Source organism: Nipponia nippon, unplaced genomic scaffold (assembly GCF_047370975.1).
Source record: "Nipponia nippon isolate SJK-2023a ecotype South Korea unplaced genomic scaffold, ASM4737097v1 scaffold_5, whole genome shotgun sequence".
Lineage (NCBI taxonomy): Eukaryota > Metazoa > Chordata > Aves > Pelecaniformes > Threskiornithidae > Nipponia > Nipponia nippon.
The window spans coordinates 46,909,861-46,928,421 of record NW_028262369.1 but is presented as its reverse complement, the minus strand read 5'-3'; the positions used below and the strand labels follow the sequence as shown (position 1 = coordinate 46,928,421).

General features: G+C 37.2%; 1 long non-coding RNA gene and 1 other non-coding gene across 2 annotated transcripts in view; both read left to right on the top strand.

The window, feature by feature from the left end:
• Nucleotides 1-14,160, top strand: part of LOC148052174 (uncharacterized) — a 79,995-nt gene extending 65,835 nt beyond the window's left edge. The window contains exons 3-4 of the long non-coding RNA XR_015699014.1: nucleotides 7,271-7,374; nucleotides 14,070-14,160. This is a non-coding gene — a long non-coding RNA (uncharacterized LOC148052174). The remainder of the gene's footprint in view (nucleotides 1-7,270; nucleotides 7,375-14,069) is intronic.
• On the top strand, nucleotides 1,991-2,064 carry TRNAI-AAU (transfer RNA isoleucine (anticodon AAU)). The gene has a single exon. It is a non-coding gene; the product is annotated as a tRNA-Ile (tRNA).
• Nucleotides 14,161-18,561: the final 4,401 nt, after the last annotated feature.

The window sequence follows — 18,561 nt, the reverse complement described above, 5'->3', positions numbered from 1 at the left end:
TGGAGGGTGAGTGCATGCATGTATGTTAATGACAAAAATGAATGAGAAGGTTGGAGATTCTCTTAAGGAGACAATTTCCTTCCAAAAAAGTTCATGGCGGGCGTTTGGGTGACTTCTGAGTTGTGCAGGTTTTTTTTCGTTGTTGGTGTGATGGTTTTTTCTCTATGAAGGAACCAACAGAATAAAGCTGTCCATATTGAAAGAAAAGATTTGACATGGCAGACAATGATTGTCATGTATTTATTGTTACGAAAGCGCTTGTCTTCGGCGAAATAACTGATGCCAAGAATATTTTGAAGTCAGTCCTAGATTGCTACTGGCATTAGGTGAAAGTGTGAAATAGATGACCCTGCACTCCTGGATCAATGGCAAGGTGTCAAATGACTACCATGCAACGATGTTGCTTCTTTAAAATCCTCATCCATATTCTTTACTGTGGATTTCTCTCAATCAACTTCTGTATTGGGCTTTATAAATCCTTCAGATCTGTCCTTATTTTGTGTGATCTTGAAAATTAACCAGCGCAGTGAAAGGAGAATTTGGGTCTGAAGCAACTAAGGTTGGTCTTGAATTGAGCTGAATAGTCAGACGTTTTCTTTACCAGTCACTGAAGTTCTTACGTAGTAGACTAAAAAAAACAGTCTCATGGGCAAATGTATAAACTTTCTCAGTAATCAAAGGTGTGAAAAAGGACTTTGCTAATCAGAGATGTAACAAATCTCTTCATAATATACTGTGCACTGCTGTCAACAAACAGCTGCAGCTCATTACATTGGTGTATTTGTTAATGCCTCTGCAGCATGTTTTCAAACAAAATCCAGTCAATTACTGTAGATAGATTTATCATGACTATGTGAAATATTCAGCAAAACAGTATTCTCTCAGATGAATGAACAGACTTTAAGTGACTTAAAAATCTGTCTTTCTGTCAGCAGAAAAAAAAAGATCGAGGTACTTTGCTTATGGAATGTTATCTATTTAATTTCTTTTGTTATTAATAATAGAGTGTCTTTGTGAACATAGTGTTTTAAAAATTATGTTTGAGGTATTTAATGGGAACAAAATACAACCTTGATTTTATGACAGTAATCACTTTTAGAAGTGTAAATTAATGTTTCCATAAAAATTTGACTTAATATGGCACTTTTGAAAGGACTGATGTGTGGTAGAAATCCATCTATGTGTATTTCTCTCTAGAATAAAGTGGGTTAATTCATACATTCGGGAAAATGTGGGAAGTTAATGGCACAATTCAGAATTAAACCTAGATTCAGGCCAATGTATTATTTAGTGACCCATTGTTTTCTCCAATAGGTGACTAAGTCTCATTCTGTTTGATTTTTAAAAAAATTCTTATTGTAGTACCTTCCAGGCTTTTAACACCTGATCCATATCATTAACCTGTTCTTCTTGAAGCTTGTTTTCATATTGATTCTGAATTTGAGGATAGGAGATGATCAGTCGCAGATGGTCAATCTTGTCCCCTTTTACCAGTAGTACTCGTCAACATGCTTTAATGAATGGAGTCTTCTACTTTGAGCATTGCTTGATCAGTGCAATCTTGTAGAAGTTTGTATACAGTTTGAAAACGTGAAGACGACATGAAGAAAGGAGCAGAATACATAGGTTTTAGTTATATGGAATAAAAAAAAATGCTAGCTGTTGGAGGGTGATTAAGGTTATGCTCCAGGCAGCGTTTTCTTGTTAAATTCACTCTTTTGCCACATTATAAAATGCAGTGAAGGCAACAGAGAATTCAAGAGTTTCAATAAATCTGAAGTTCAAGCTCAAGTTTCTTGAAGCCTTAGAAGTACCGGTTTGTGTACACAATGCAGAATTTAAAACATAAATATAGACTTTGATATTCCAGTACCTTGTTGGTTTAAATAAGAATAATAAAATCATACACTAATTGAATTGTTGCTAATCAAAGCGATTTGGGTTGTTTATATTCAAATTCCTTTAATTAGGGCGGGTTATTTTGATACCAGGCCGGTTAGCTCAGTTGGTTAGAGCGTGGTGCTAATAACGCCAAGGTCGCGGGTTCGATCCCCGTACAGGCCATTTTTTTGTCAGCAAAACCACTACCCTGGACTTTAGAAAGGCAGACTTTGGACTGTTTAGGAGTCTGGTTGACAGAGTCCCTTGGGAGGCAGTCCTGAAGGGCAAAGGAGTCCAGGAAGGATGGATGTTTTTCAAGAAGGAAGTCTTAAAGGCATAGGAGCAGGCTGTCCCCATGTGCCGAAAGACGAGTCGGGGGGGAAGAAGACTGGCCTGGCGGAACAGAGAGCTTTGGCTGGAACTCAGGAAAAAAAAGGAGAGCTTACCACCTTTGGAAGAAGGGGCAGGTGACTCAGGAGGACTACAAGGATGTTGTGAGGTTATGGAGGGAGAAAATTAGAAAGGCGAAGGCCCAGCTGGAACTTAAACTGGCCACTGCAGTCAAGGATAACAAAAAATGTTTTTACAAATATATCAGTGACAAAAGGAGGGCCAAGAAGAATCTCCCTCCTTTATTGGATGCAGAGTGAAACATCACCACAAAGGATGAGGAGAAGGCTGACGTACTTAATGCCTCCTTTGCCTCAGTCTTTAATAGTCAGATTGGTCATCCTCAGGGTTTTCAGCCCCCTGAGCTGGGACATGGAGATGGGAAGCAGAATGAAGCCCCAATAACCGAAGAGGTAGCAGTTAGTGACCTGCTACTCCACCTGGATGCCCACAAGTGTATGGGGTGAGATGGGATCCACCTGAGGATACTGAGGGAGCTGGTAGAGGAGCTTGCCAAGCCACTTTCCATCAGTTATCAGCAGTCCTGGCTAACCAGGGTGGTCCCAGTTGACTGGAGGTTAGCAAATGTGACACCCCTCTACAAGAAGGGCCAGAAGGAGGATCCAGGGAACTACAGGCCTGTCAGCCTGACCTCGGTGCCGGGGAAGGTCATGGAGCAGATCATCTTGAGTGCAATCATGCAGCACATACGGGACAACCAGGGGATCAGGCCCAGCCAGCATGGGTTTATGAAAGGGAGTACTGCTTCGCTAACCTGATCTCCTTCTATGACAAGGTGACCCACTTAGTGGACGAGGGAAAGGCTGTGGATGCTGTCTACTTGGACTTTAGTAAGGCCTTTGACACTGTCTCCCACAGCATTCTCCTGGAGAACCTGGCTGCTCACAGCTTGGATAAGTGCACTCTGCGCTGCGTTAAAAGCTGGCTGGATGGCTGAGCCCAGAGAGAGGTGGTGAATGGAGTCAAATCCACTTGGCGACCGGTTCACAAGTGGTGTTCCCCAGGGCTCAGTGTTGGGGCCGGTCCTGTTCAATATCTTCACTGATGATCTTGATGAGGGAATCGAGCACACCCTCAGTAAGTTTGCAGATGACACCAAGCTGGGTGGGAGTGTCAATCTGCTGGAGGGTAGGAAGGCCCCACAGGGCGACCCGGACAGGCTGGATTGTTGGGCTGGGGCCAACTGTATGAGATTCAACAAGGCTCAGTGCCGGGTCCTGCACTTGGGTCACAACAACCCCATGCAACGCTACAGGCTTGGGGAGGAGTGGCTGGAGAGCTGCCCGGTGGCAGAAAAGGACCTGGGGGTGTTGGTTGACAGCTGAACATGAGCCAGCAGTGTGCTCAGGTGGCCAAGAGGGCCAATGGCATCCTGGCTTGTATCAGGAACAGTGTGGTGAGCAGGACCAGGGAGGTGATAGTGCCCCTGTACTCGGCACTGGTGAGGCCACACCTTGAATACTGTGTTCAGTTTTGGGCCCCTCACTGCAAGAAGGACATTGAGGGGCTGGAGCATGTCCAAAGAAGGGCAATGAAGTTGGTGAAGGGCCTAGAGAACAAGTCATAGGAGGAGCAGCTGAGGGAGCTGGGGTTGTTTAGTTTGGAGAAGAGGAGGCTGAGGGGAGACGTTATTGCTCTCTCCGACTACCTGAAAGGAGGTTGTAGGGAGGTGGGGGTTGGTCTCTTCTCCCAAGTAACAAATGATATGACAAGAGGAAATGGCCTCAAGTTGTGGCAGGGGAGATTTAGATTGGATATTAGGAAAAATTTCTTCATGGAGAGAGTGGTTAGGCATTGGAACAGACTACTGCCCAGGGAAGTGTTTGTCTCCCCATCCCTGGAGGTATTTAAAAAACGTGTAGATGTGGTGCTTAGGGACATGTTTTAGAGGTGGACCAGGCAGTTAGGTTAACAGGTTGGAATCGATGATCTCAGAGGTCCTTTCCCACGTTAACAATTCTATGATTCTACGATTCTGTGAATTCTTTCTTGTGTTTGAAGTTCATAAATGTTCAGAATCTGCCTCAGATTTAAATAAATATATATATATGAACTCTTCTGTATTTCTGAAAAGTGAAATGAATAAGAATTTATTGTCAAAAGCTAGTGAAAACAGTGAAGTTAGATGGTTTATATGGTTGCATTTTGCTGGTAGATCTGTTCCCATCTTCTTCCTTAGAGTTGGGCAGGCATCCCCTGTTGCACAATAGTGGCTCTTCTCTCTGAAGCTCTAATAGCAATAGATTACTTGGTGATGGAAATAGATTACTTATCAACAGATTGGTTAGTGTTGGAAAAATTGTGGTAACCATATTCATCAGAGAAGACATGGATGCCAGAAATAATATTAGTTATCTCATGTTGCCTGAATGAAGGAGTAATCTTAGGGCAAGGCTAAAAGGTAACATTCTGGAGGTCATTTAATAACAGAGTTTGGAGATGTGTGTGTTAATTGTACCACAGTTGTACTGCTGTCATTCAACATACCAGTATGGAATAATTGAAACTGCAGATTTTCATGCTTTCCTCTGTGGGATGTTTTTTCTGCGTTCTTTAGTTATTTGCCTTTCTTCAAATATACTGAAAATTTCCTTTCCAGTACTTGGTGTGTTTTCTCCAAAAAAATTATGTAGTTACATTCTTCAAGGTTCCTTTTTTCCAGTTCACACTTTGCTGTCTAGAATCCAATGAAATATTCTGAGTTGTTAAGACTTAGTTTTCTGATTTTCTTTCTCTTATCGTTCATCTTTGCAAGGCAGAGAGCTCTCACTGCTGTGGCCTTAAGCTAATTCTAATGCAGATACTGCATGTGAAAATCTATTGTAAATAAGAACGTTTTTAAGAACCTGAAAGAATAAACTGCGAAGCCGTTGAGCCATTAATTTTGAGATGCCATGTAGTACATATTGTTTCCTACCACCAGTTAACAGAACAGTTCTATGGTGCCTGAGACTTGAGGAATGTTTATTCATTTTAGTTCCTCGCCCCCCTGGGGCTCCTCATTCTTAGCAGCTTCTCAGTGCAGCAGCAACTGAGTTCTGGACAAAACTGAAGCGCAGTTTATGTGGACTTAAGCGCTCTTACTGGTGGAGTTCTGTGAACCTCATAGTTCTCTTCAGGTGCAGCAAAATCCAAAATCCATTAAGTATCACCATGTACAATTCACTGAAGTGAACTGCTTTGATATACTCCAGAAAGTATATTTTCTTAGTCTCATTTCTTTTCTGTGAAAGGCCTGTCTAGCTGTAGGAATTCTTCATATCTTTTCAATGGAAATGCATTTGTCAATGATGCAAGATCAAGAAATCAATATATCAGTGTACAGCTGGGCTAAATATTGTAAATGATCCATTAACAAAGAGAAAAAGACATCTTTGAACAAAAATTAATTTTGTCTTTTACCCAGTTTATAACTTTGCATCTTTAGTGAAAAATCAGGCCATAATAAAAGCTTGAAAAGCCTCTATCCCCAACTGTCAGGAGAAGAAAGGTAGTATTTTCCTCAATCTACTTTAATTTGCTGGCTAATGTCCAACACTGAAAATGGTTTGAACATTTTATTACTGATCTCTTGGTTTGGGAAATCTGTACCTGCCCTTTAATGTTTTTATAGTGTGTGACAAAACTAATCTACAGAATTACTTGTATATTAGTACATTAAGTATGGATGGATCTGATGCTCTATATTGCATTGAGTTGGAGTGAGGGACCTTATGACATTTGTAACTTCCACTGAAAACAGAGACAGTATTTTCATGGACTTTGCTGGGAGTTTAGTACAAATATTTAGGCTTAGTGTACTCTTAAATATAGTTATATTGACATTCATGTTTCTGGGAGGCTAGCTATTCCTAAAGTGATGTATTTATTGGTAAAAAAGATTGTGAAAAGATCTCTGCTTTCTAAGTGATTGACCAAGGTAATCTCTGTCTGAGAAATGCATTATAAGGACTTTATATAGCTGTATCTGTTAGCATGAGAACTAGGAGATCACGAACTCAGGAACTGAACAAGCTTATAGTGAATTTCTTAAGTAGGAATCAAAACTTCATGCCAACTATAAAAACAAATAATATCCAGAGCATCATCATATAGGAGCGTGGACAAGACAGGCCAAGCTGCTAACCAAAACTGGTCTCAAATTCTTTGAGTGCTTTGAAAGTTGTTTAAATAATATTTTCTGTTTATTTTATTAGTTTTTGTGGTAGAGATATGGAGGATTTTCAACTAAAAATTAAGATTAAATATTAAAATGCTTCTTTCTGCCATTGTGGTTTTTTTTTTTTCTCTAAAGTGAAAAATTTACCAAATACATTTCAACAAAATATTTAAACTTATTTTAGTGTGCTTTTTTAATGTAAGCTAATGCCCTTGATTCTCATATGCTTTTTCTTTCTGCTTTTCACATGGACATTGCAGTCTTTTTCACATAATTCTAAATAAAATGGACTGTTACTTTAATGGAATTACTTTAATCAAAAAACACAGGATTACCAGAAAAAACCCGCACAGTTCATTTTATTAATGTCCTATTTAAAATTTTTAAAACAGAACTTAATTAACATGTAACTAAACTAAGTAAAGATGTACTTATTCTTGTTAGAGATTGCTGACAACAATAATATCCATCTGTAATATTTTTTCTCCCTGCTGCCTGGCAAAGGGATAGCTAAATAAAAGAACTAGTTCCTTCTATGAAAAAAGGAATACTTAAGAGAGTATTTAACTTCCCAATTTCTTTAATTTGTTATTTAAGAGTAACCTCTATACGTTCATTAAACTTGCTTTGTATAGCCATCCTATTTCAGATTCAAGGTAGGTGTCTTAGCCCATTTTTTTTTTTTTTTAAATATGTCTTCAACAACTGCAGAAAATGTTGTCACTAATTTTCAAGGCCTTTTTTTACCATGGAACTGAATAGGATGACATTTCTCTGAAATACTCAATGCCATTAACTCATTAGACTCATTTATTTCAGGGAAATTTGTTTGGTACCACTAATCTGAAAGTAGCATGGCATACAGAATGCATGAGTCTGGAGAGACAAGAGGAGAAACAGACAGACATTTTTCCTGTTTTCCTGTAAGTATACTTCCTCATACAACTAAGAATGAGTAAAATGATGAATGAAAGGGAGTGTTTTATGAAGCTGAAAACAAAGGCAGTGAAGTCTTTTAAGTAGGTTCCAAGAAAAGTGGAAAAATAACACTGGGAAAAAATGGAAATAGTAAGACCAAGGATTGCTTTAAAGAAAGAGTGGCTAGGAGGTTAAAGCAGAAGAGAAAACCTCTATTTAGAACACAAACAATTTCAAGAAAAAGAGATGAAATTCTGAGACTTGTTTCTAAGGTATTGGCTAAAACAAAAAATACATTTTGATAACTTTATTATATAAAATTGTATCTGGAAAATATGTATTTTAATAGTCTGTAAAAATACCAATGGTTATATTCTGTTAGGTGTCCCAAGATTTTCAGACGTCCTCGAGCAGTTTCAGGAAATGGAATAAATATAAAGTATTTCTTCTTTTGGAGCCAGGAACTAGCCCCTATTAAATTGTATGTACATCATCAAAAATATTCCAGCTCTTTAGGGTGTTGAAAACTCATTAGAGAGATGCACATCCACCTCTTCTCATAAGGTTTCAAGTCTCTCATCAAAGAAAAGTCAACTTACCTTGATGATCTCTTTGGGAAAAGTTGTAGGAACTGTTCATGTAGACTTGCCAGAAGAAGATCTCTTTCCTGAGTAGCTTCTGATCAATGCAAAGCTTTTTTTACTGCTTTTTTAAGGTAACCTACCCATCTAATAGGGGTGTTCTTGAAGGGCACCAGGTTTGGCTAACTGTGTGAGCGAAAGCCTTCTGAAAACGAATTAAGAGGCTTTTAAAAGCACAGTGAAATAGCAATACTGAATAGAGTCCTTTTAGCATTAAATAAAACATTGAAATTACGTGTATTCTAAGGTCTCAATGTTTTCTAGAGTAACAATATGTACACCTTGAAGATCAGCAATTACGTGAAAAGAAATACCAAAATAACATTTGCCATTCCATTGACGCTAGTGGGTGCCAACAGTAAAAGATAGTGTGAAAGGAACTGAAGGAAACAAATGGAATTTACTTAAAGTTTCTAAGAAGTATCAGTGACTGAAATATGTTTCACTTTCATTGTTCTCTAAAGAGTAAGAAGTTAAAAATTTACACAGGTCTGGTGCAGAAAAACAGTATGTATATCTCATTTACAAGACAAAATGATATAAACAGTTCTGCAAAATCCAAGACCATCAGGCAATACCTCAGGCCAGATTCTCAAACAAGTGAAAACAAATGACTGCAGGGAAAAAAAAAGTCACACCAGTAAATTCAGTTCAGTACAACTCAGCCAGCTTCAATAGCAGTTACAGCATATTTCAGGTCATAAGGTGGATATATGGTAGAAAAAACAAGGAAAAGTGGTTTGTTTTTTCATTTCCCTCACCTCTATAATTTAATTTTTCAAGTCACTGCAAAGATCAACCAACAGGATTTTGAATAGATGACTAATCACAAATGGGTGTCCAGAACATGGTGCCATCAGAAAGTAAAGTTCTTCCTGTATAGAGGATTCTTTCCCTGTTTAGTTTTCTTTGGTTGACAAACTGCTGTGTCACATAGTCCCCATCGTCTGTAATAGCTGTCCTTGCAAGCTGACTTGCAGCTTTCACTTTCTTCCTCTACTGATGCACCTGGGCCCAGTTCTGCAGTGGAGTCGGACCATGCAGCTTTTGAAATAACATGACTCTTTGCAAAGCTCTTTGATACCTGTGAGAATTGTTGGCTTTCTCCTTTCCAGCTTCTGTTTTTTGTTGTTCTGAAAACTGCTGTGTCATCACTGTTTCCTGATCTTTTGTGAAATTAGCATCAACCTCCTGCCTCCATCTCTGGTTGGAGGATTAATTAATGTTCATTATTCGTGTGCAGTGGCAGTGCTTCTGCCAGCCCAACACTGACCTCTAGTGAGTAGAGTCTTACGTTGCAAGTGCAACATGAAGCTCAAGACTCTTGGGAGACAGAGGTTGGCAGAAGAGGAAAAAAAGGAAGGCTGCTAACAGTGTAGTAAGCACCTAATTCTGCCATCAGACTCTTAGAAACCTTTGCGTTTGAATGTATAGGGTGTTCAGCTTAAGTCGATCAAGTGCATATGCTTTAGCTTTTTTTGTTGTTGTTGCCTTGAACTGTTTCTATATTTGCTGTTACCCACTCAACCAGTATAAAAGAAGCACAAAACATTTTTTGATTAATTAGCATCTTTTCTGTGAGCATCTTAGTGTGTTAGCCTACTTTCACTGCTTGTCTTTTAAATTATGTGAACAGCAGGAGACTGAAGCAGGGTTTAAGGCGCTTGTTCAGGGTCGCATTAGAGCCAAGATTGCTCAGTTATTACTCCTCTCCTCAAAGCCAATCTGTGCTTGTTCCTTTCTGAAAACATAGGGATGTTTGGGTAGTTGAAATTACAATGCAGACTTCTGTCCAAGGGGGCATGTTCAGAGATCTTAAAATCAATTTCACATAAACTGATGAATATTAGTAATAACCTTAAATAATAAATTTTAATTAACATTGAATATTAATCCTGAAATTAGTTTTACTTACTGAGAGGTTTTATTAGAACCAAAAATGTATCCGTTAAGGCCCAAAATTTACATTAACTTCAAAGCAATACTGCAGGCCATTTGTAATAATTCTAGATTGCATTTTCACCAAGTGACCCAGTAAATACATACATATTAGAATTGCAGCACTTTGTTGTAATCTATCTATAGTGTAAAGTATGAAGAAATTAATAAATAACGGACTGCACAGATGCATTTCCTTCAGCAGATGCATGCCTTATTGTAAGGTCTCTTTTTGAATTTCTAAATAACCCTAGACCATGTAGCAAGAGCAGCAAAACAAAGTGATGCCCACTATGCATCAGAAGTTGTTTATTAATTTTCCTATCAAAGAAAAAAGCCGGAGAACTTATCAACAGTCATTCTGAGAGGGCTTTGGTGTAACATGGTTTCCGTCACTGTGATGTAAACATTTTTGCAGACTAAAGTAGTTTCCTTCTGATTATTGGAAAATGTACTTTGATTGGCAAACTTTGTTTAGAGAGTCATTTGCATACATAATGCTTTATGTTGTCTTTGCCATGGCTTTGGATATAAGTTCTATTTTTCTGATCTGTGTAAAATGGATAAAAGCTGAAGTGATAGCAAATGCTTCCATTAAATGAATTTATTTTTCCTCTTGGAATGTGAATGCCAGCTGGTCACTGTATTTCTAAACACACTGTTTAAGTCAGCAGAAAAGGAAGACAAACTGTCCTAGAGCTGACAGTATCAAAACCATCAAAACAAAAGTGAAATACTTGTCCTGTTCTGATTAGTGCTGTGTTCAGTACAGAACATTACTGTTTAAATGTCTGTTGAAATCACATCAATGGGCCTGATCTGACCATCTCAGTCTCTGTAAATAACACATGTCTGTATCATTAATTGGAATTCGAAGTCATTAACTGAAGGAGCAAATACCTTCAGTCCCTATGTTGAACTTATCCTCCACCCATATTCCAGATTTAGTCTGGATTCACCTGACCTACAGTCATTTTTCATAAGTGCTTTCCCTGTCAAATCATAGATATGTACTGGTCACAAATTGGAATGGGGAAAGGTGTCGTCAAGGAAAGATCATGGTTGTAAGACTTTCTTAGCTTCTAAGACAACTAATTCAGCCTCCAATGTATTTTCTGTCTGGTCCTAACTAACTGCTGAGAAAGAGAACCTTTGGGAATGAGCTCCATAAGTCATTCTAGCACCTGCGTTAATCAGCATTCGTATCTCTGCATGCTCTCCAAGCAGTTGGGCACTATATAAACCTATTCAGAAAGAGCATAATGAAATGCAGCTCAGTGGTCAAAGGCTTAAGGTACAATGTATTCAAGATTCACCAGGTCTTTTAGGTTTTCCACTGAAATATACTTAACTTACCGACTCCTTAGATGTCAGATGTCTTGAAACTTTTTGAAATCGCAACAAGGGAGTGTTTCAGTGATGGACATTGAGGCATGGTCTCTTCCAGCATTATGGAATCCCTTAAGAATCTTTTAATGATTTCAGAGTGGGCTGTTACCTGCTGGTTGAGAGAATGACAAGAACTGAGAGGCAAGAACTCTTCCCTAAGCCTTTCTAGCATATCATAATGGCTGGACACTATGCTCCATGCACAGTATTTTTCGTGACTCCAGTTTGCAGGCATCTAATTTCCTCTCCATTGTCCTGAGCATAAGTATGTAACAAGGGACTGTGGATTGCAACAGACAGCATGGGCACATATGCCCTACAGAAGTCACCATTCCAGAAACTGTATTCTGTTTGTATATACCTCTCAAGTACCAAAACCTATTTACAAATGTAATGAAAGCATTTAGGCACATTGGCAATTGGTAGAATTTAGGCTAAGTAGCCATGCAGTTTTTAAAGTGGGCTTAGTCTTTTAATTTGCCGAGACGCTTGGTACTATTACCTGTTAACTCATTATCTGCATGCTATGTTGAAAATAGCTTGCCTTGGTATCTCTAAGCTGTCTTGTATTTTGTGTGGTTTTGTTATTTGAACTTTCTAATAACATACTAGTCATTTTAAATTTTTTTTAAAACTTTATTTCAGGTATATGATAGGGTCAATTTAAACTAAGTTAAAATGTAAATATAGTAGGTCAAGTCCTTAGCTGTCTAGTTGGCATACCTCCATGAGAAGCAGTGGCACTTTGCCAGCTTACACTGTGGGGGGATATCTGGGCAAGGTTAGTGAACTAATCTTCTTGATTGTCCCCTTAATCCTCTTATCTTTCCACTTACAAATTTTATTTGCTAAAGGTATTCATATTTTATATGCTTATATAATAGCATTTCTCAAAAAAAAAAAAAAACAAAAACAAACACTGTAAATAGTCTAGCTACTTTTATCTTCTTTGTTTCCAACATAAACCCTAATTCAATCTCTGAAGAACTGCCTTCTAGAAACACTAGTTTATGGAAGCATATAAATACAAATCTTGGCAAGTCCTTTTATTTTGTACTACTCACCAGGCAATAAGGTAACAGAAGAACGCCTGTGGTCACCTAGTTGGAAAAGAACTTTCTTTAGAACACCACCACAGGGGTAATAATATACCGTGACTGCATTGTAAAAGTGACCTCAAAATGCTTTTTTTTATTTAAGGCTCATTTTGGTAGGAGAATCAATCACTTTCATCACACTTTTACTGTTCTTCACTCCTAAATGTACATGGAAAGTTTATCGTTAATACGTTTGAAATATGCAGAAGCACTGAAGTCTCTGGTTTCTAGGTGATTACAGGTTTACAATTTTGTCTTGTGTACAAAAGCAATGTAAGTATTGGATATCTTAACCAACTAGGCTCCTACTCTTAAGGAAAAAAAAAATGCTGTGATAGAAAGAGAGGAAAATTAATAACAAATTTGACATTTTGAATTTGTTTTATAATAGACTATTTTCAGGAAACCTAAAATAATGATGATTGAACAGCAGCATTGTATGCAGTTTAAATCCTCCTAAAGATGAAGGTCAACATGGGATTCTGAGAAAAAAAAAAGACAGATTAAATGTTTTGAACATAAAATGTAGTTGATAATGAAATCTATAAATGGAAACCTTTTCTGTGTTGTATAATGCTAACACATGACATTTTGCTGTCCATATAACCTTTAGCTTTTCTGTCAATATTATTGTGCTGCACTGATTTCAGAAAAGGCATTAAACAGTGTCAGAATGAAAGGCATGTTTTAATAATAAAGCAATTATTATCCCTTTATGATATAGAAGTATAATAGGTTTTTAATGTATTGAATCAAACACTATCTGCTTCAATAACTGTGTTGCTAAAACTCTGATCTATAATTTATTAAGAATGGAAGAAAATTTGATGTCAGGAATGTAAACTAAGTACTACAACAAACATTTGTTGCAAATAAGCACAGATATTCAGCAAATTGTGACTTGAAGGGTCCAAGTATTAGCATCAACCTAAGGGTTGATGTTTATTTTATTTTTAAGTTGAAAGCAAGCTGAACTTTCAGATTTATAAAAAATAACTGGTCGAACAGCAGCATCAGAAACCACATACTAGAGAATGCATAAGCATTATTTACGAGACATTCTGTTCAACGATCTCATGGAACTGTCCACTTAAAAAAGAACTTGTGATATCATTTCCAAATGCAAGGCATGATCTCTGAGTAATTAAACAAAATCTTTTCAAGAGTCAGTCCTTCTGTCTTGTAGCTTTCCTTTTTTTTATCTTTATCTTTGCTTCCAATGTGTAATATGTATGCCAATTTGTAGAAGGATGTTAAATCGTTTTTAAGTTGTAGGCCCAACTTTGCCTAAGCAAATGTTTGTGACTACAACTTTTAATATTCAGAAGTATATGAATCTTTATGCTTGCAACTGAGTATTGTGCAGTTTGTCTGATCTGTTTTAAAAGTTTTATTTAAAAACATGATTAACAGCAAGAATAAAATTTTCTGGCAATTTTAGATGCCTTTTAAGAAATCTTGCTTCTGTGTTGCTGACACCTTAACCAAACTATGCAATTATAGTAATATTAGATATTATTTAAGGGACTGATTGCAATGATTAGAGGAGTCCGAAGTTTTGATAGCCATATATTTGTACAGAGCAAACTTCAACTTTGTTGTAAAACTAACATCATGGCATTTTGTGTTCATTAGGCTATTATGACTGAACAGAATTCTTCTTGAAACTAAAGGTCCGGACTCTGCAGTGACATGAATCCTATGCGTTGCAGAGCAGCTAGAGCAATTTCTGCCTCTTGTTTCTAGCCTGATATAAAAGAAAAAGGAAGAATAGTAAGACATTACATGTAATAAATACATATGTTGTATTTATTTTTTTGTATTGAAAAAAATACTTAACAAATGATCAAGCAGATTTTAGAGTAACATGCCAAAAGCAAAGATAAATTCACAACAGAAGGCCCTCTCTTGCTGGGTGCTGTGATATCAATGAGAATAGTGTAAAAAGCAGTGGAAGGAAATCGCTTCAAGGGTTTGCACTAACTTTCAATTAGGGACGTTTTTATTACACTGCAGGATATAGCTAACAGTGGCTATTGTTAACCTCACCTCATATTCCTGCCATTTGTTTGAACGGAATGAATAGCAAACAGAGTTTATGAAGACACGAGAATAGGTCCTGTTTTTGTCAGCTAAGCTGTGTAGATACAAGAATCTGCCAGGGCAGATCATCTCGCAAAATGAACCTATATGGTAGATCATCTGAGGATATGTCTGCACTGTAATGTACCGGAGAAAAAACTGAGCTAGTGTTAAATGAGTTTCTAATAGAAATAGTCTAGCTGTGGCAGGATGGTAAATTATCTTCACACAGAGCTGGGCTATTACAAATAGGTTTCTACTACCAAAACCAACTATTGATTATGTGTACTGTGCAGAGGGGCAGGAGACCTCAGTGCTACATCTGAGCTTGAGTTAGGACTGCAGTGGTAGGACATCTTGTTCTGCCACCTGCTCCAGGGGAACCTTAAAGTCCAGATTTTCTGAGCCAGAGCTTTAGATTTATCTAAAACTTACTGTACTTGGTCACTGAAGTAAACATCTTGGTGAAAGCTTAGTCCCTCCTGAGTTTGTTTTAGCTAGGTTTGAAAAATATCATTGTTTTGATTCAGCTATTTATAACACTGATGCAACTAGCTATTTTGTGAAGTAGTTTGGAAGATTAATAAAGGACTTACGAGAGGTTCTTCACTGCTCGTAAGTGCCAATTATTCACCCTTGTCATTAACAACCTCTTTGTAGAAACTGACCTTCCCTGCTTCTGAGACTTGATTCTGAGAGCGTTCTGATCCCACTAGCCATGACTGTAATTCATGTACCAATTCAAATGCGTGAAATTCATTTTCAAACTAAACTGGCAGCTGGGGTTCAAATCTGCAAAAACAGATGCTGCAAGGGCAAAAAAGCGACAGCAATTTTCTAGGATCATGCAGCACTAGACTGGCTAAAAAATGTTTATCATCAATGAGTTGATTTCAGAAAGTCTATTCTTTCTACTTTATACTGAGAGCTGTTTGGGGAATTTTAGTACAATCAAGCACGGTGGAATTGTCTGAACACTGAATATACCTCAGACTGGAGTGATAAAACAAATCTATATATAATTACAAATATTAAACGGGAACATTTCAGAAGATGCACAAGTAATGCTTTCATAAACTTGTTAGTTACAGTGCAAATGGAATGTAAACCTGTGTAACGAATTGGTCACACTAATTTATTTTACTGTTTCTAGAAGGAACTTACTTTTCTAAATCAGCTAAGACCATTTGCATTAAATTTCATTTTTGCAAGTTGCTGTGATAGTATCTGCAATGACACAGGTAATGCTGGCCTTTTAACCTCATAGTAGTTATGAAATGTACTTGTCTTACGTGTGCACATACTTTCTTCAGTGCATCAGCCAGAGCTTGTTCTTAATTTGGACAAATACTGTTCCTTCTACTCTGTCAAGACAGCTTCACTATGAATAATCTGCAGTAGCCAATTCAGCTTTATCTCTATGAACAATTTTTATAATTGCCCTTGATTAATTTGTGTACATCCTGATAAAACATTTCACTTATTCCTGCAATAAGCCTTTAAAAACTCTGAGCATCCTCTCTTCTAAAAAAACTACTACCTAGCTCCTTCCTTCTTCTAATTGACTTCTTTGGCTTTGGAACATGCCCTCTAGAAATTACAGTGCCCTAAACATTCCCTTTCCTTGATAAAACACTAAAATATGAAATGTTAAAAAATGGAGTCTGAAATACCATGCTCTTCAGAGGAGGAAGGATTTACAGCCTCCTTAAGAAGAGGCAGACAGCATAGCTTATGGCACCACAAAGTCCAAGGATTCGCAGTAAAACCCTTCCTAAACATGAATAGAGGAGATTCATATTCAGATGATTAAATGATTAGAGATGAGCAAAGTGTTCCATAGGAAGGGGATTTAAAAGATTGAATGTGCTTACTTTGGAGAAAAAATGCAGAGGATAAAAAAAAAAAAATGTGTATATAAAAAAAAAAGTAATGCTGTAGAGAAGGTAATTACTTTTTTTATGTACCAGTGATCTGTGTTTCCAGAACAGAAGAAAGATTTAATGAACTTGAGAAAGGGACATGTTTAAAATTATAGATGTAAATACTTGTTCTTTTTATAAAAAGCTCTAAGAATAGTTGATTTTAGCATTGTCATACATTTACTGAGTCCTAGACATAAGTTGGTATCAAAGCCTGCAAGGCTCAACTGTGTCATTCACAAATGATTCAATTTTTTGTTTGTTTTCATCTGGGATATTCACCCTTAGGTTTAAAGATAAAGTCAACCATTTGCTGGCACAGGTTGTTTTTTTTTTGTTTTTGTTGTTTTTTTTTTTCCACTGAAGTGTTACCATTGGAGGCAAAGTCACAGCATGTTTTGTTCTGGAGAAACAATCATTGTGTTCCAAAGATAGCCCTGTGGCATCCCTGCCAAGAAATGATTTCTCTGTGAGTATGCAGCTTGATTGGTTAGCAAATAAACAGAAAGATGCAAAGGACATATTACAGCCCCTTTTCATCTTAAAAATTTTCACTTGTTCATGTCCTTATGATCCAGGCAGCCTGACTGATTTTTGTCTGTTTCTTGCTATTTACTATGCACCTCAGATCCAAGCACGTGCACAATAAATCACTGCAGACGCTTAATGGAAGATCAGCTGAAGGTAGCAGAGTGGGCTTTAACTGCACAATGTATGAGTTTTGGAGATAGCACCTGAGTGGCAAAGAATTATATCTGTAATGCAGTCAAATTAAAACCAATATCTGTCAGGAAAAAAAGCAAAGAAACTATTTTCAACTGACAGCTATTGCTATGGTAAACTTGAGCTTTAAACTGTTTGCTGTTTCAGTTATAATGCCATTAAAAAAAAAAAAAAAAGAGAAAAACAAACAAACAAAAAACCCGAAACCCCCCACAAGCAGAATTTTGTAATAATGAGCATTTTTCCCAACGCTAAGATGCTTTTATTTTTCATCAAACTAGTAAAGTATTCACCTTAAAGCTCAGACAAGATCACAGAAAATATCATGCCTATTATTCAAAAGTTGAAGGAAGAGAAAATAAAAATAGTTCTGTGATCTTAACTATAGTGATTGCTGTTGCTTTCTCTATAGTTCAATGCAGACCTTTGTCAGAAACACAGGAATCTGGTTTACGAAAGAAGGCGTATTAGTAAGAACTTAAATGACTCAGGCTTTAAAGTAAGTGGATGTATTCAAATAAGAGATGAAATTTAATTAAAGCTGATGTTATTACTAGCTGCTATAATTCCATTTGTTAGCAGGAAAACATGAAGGAACTATATATAGCCAGATTGAGCAAATGTTTTATATAATTACTCTACATGCATAGTTAGAGGGTATAATCAGAATCACACGTTAAACATTGGAGTGTTGTATTTTATTGCTGGGGACAAGTGAAGCAAGACAAGACAGCCCTCTTCTGCTTCAGAAGCAAAACTTAGGTATCATCATGAGGTGTCAGATACTGTAGATATTCAGAATGTGACCGAGGAGGAGCACGTGACTCAGGAACATATGCTACCTTCACCAGTGCTTATGAAAAAATAGCTAAAGCTTCCTTAACATGTGTTTGTTTCCCCTTGTGGGCAAATCTCTGCTTGATAAATCATTTTATCATCTGCATTAGTAAAGTAGTGTTTAAAAAGAAAAAAGTTATACTTGAAGTATCTCTGATATGCCTGCTAGGATCCAGTAGTGAATGGTCATTATAACAAAAAATACATTCCTTCCCTAATTTTAGGCTTTCTGCAGCCTAAGACAGACAAGAATTCGTTGCTAGATCTGTTCCATGGAAGACTGACATTTTGAATAAAGTGGTTTCTTTTCAGAACAAAGGATTTTTTTCCCCAAATTTCATTTTTGAAGGAAATAAATGTAAAAAGTGTTTTGAAATTCTTAAAAGTAACTGAATTTAGGAGTCCAGATTGCAAGGTTCCTGGCTCAGCCATAATGACCAGCTCTCAGATCTAGCAGACCGATAAAATCAGCAGGATTTTATAGTCGTGGCTGGACAGAAAGATTAATAGCTAGAGAAGATTCTCAGATGAGATGCTGTAAAGCCAAGAACAAATCCTGTGAA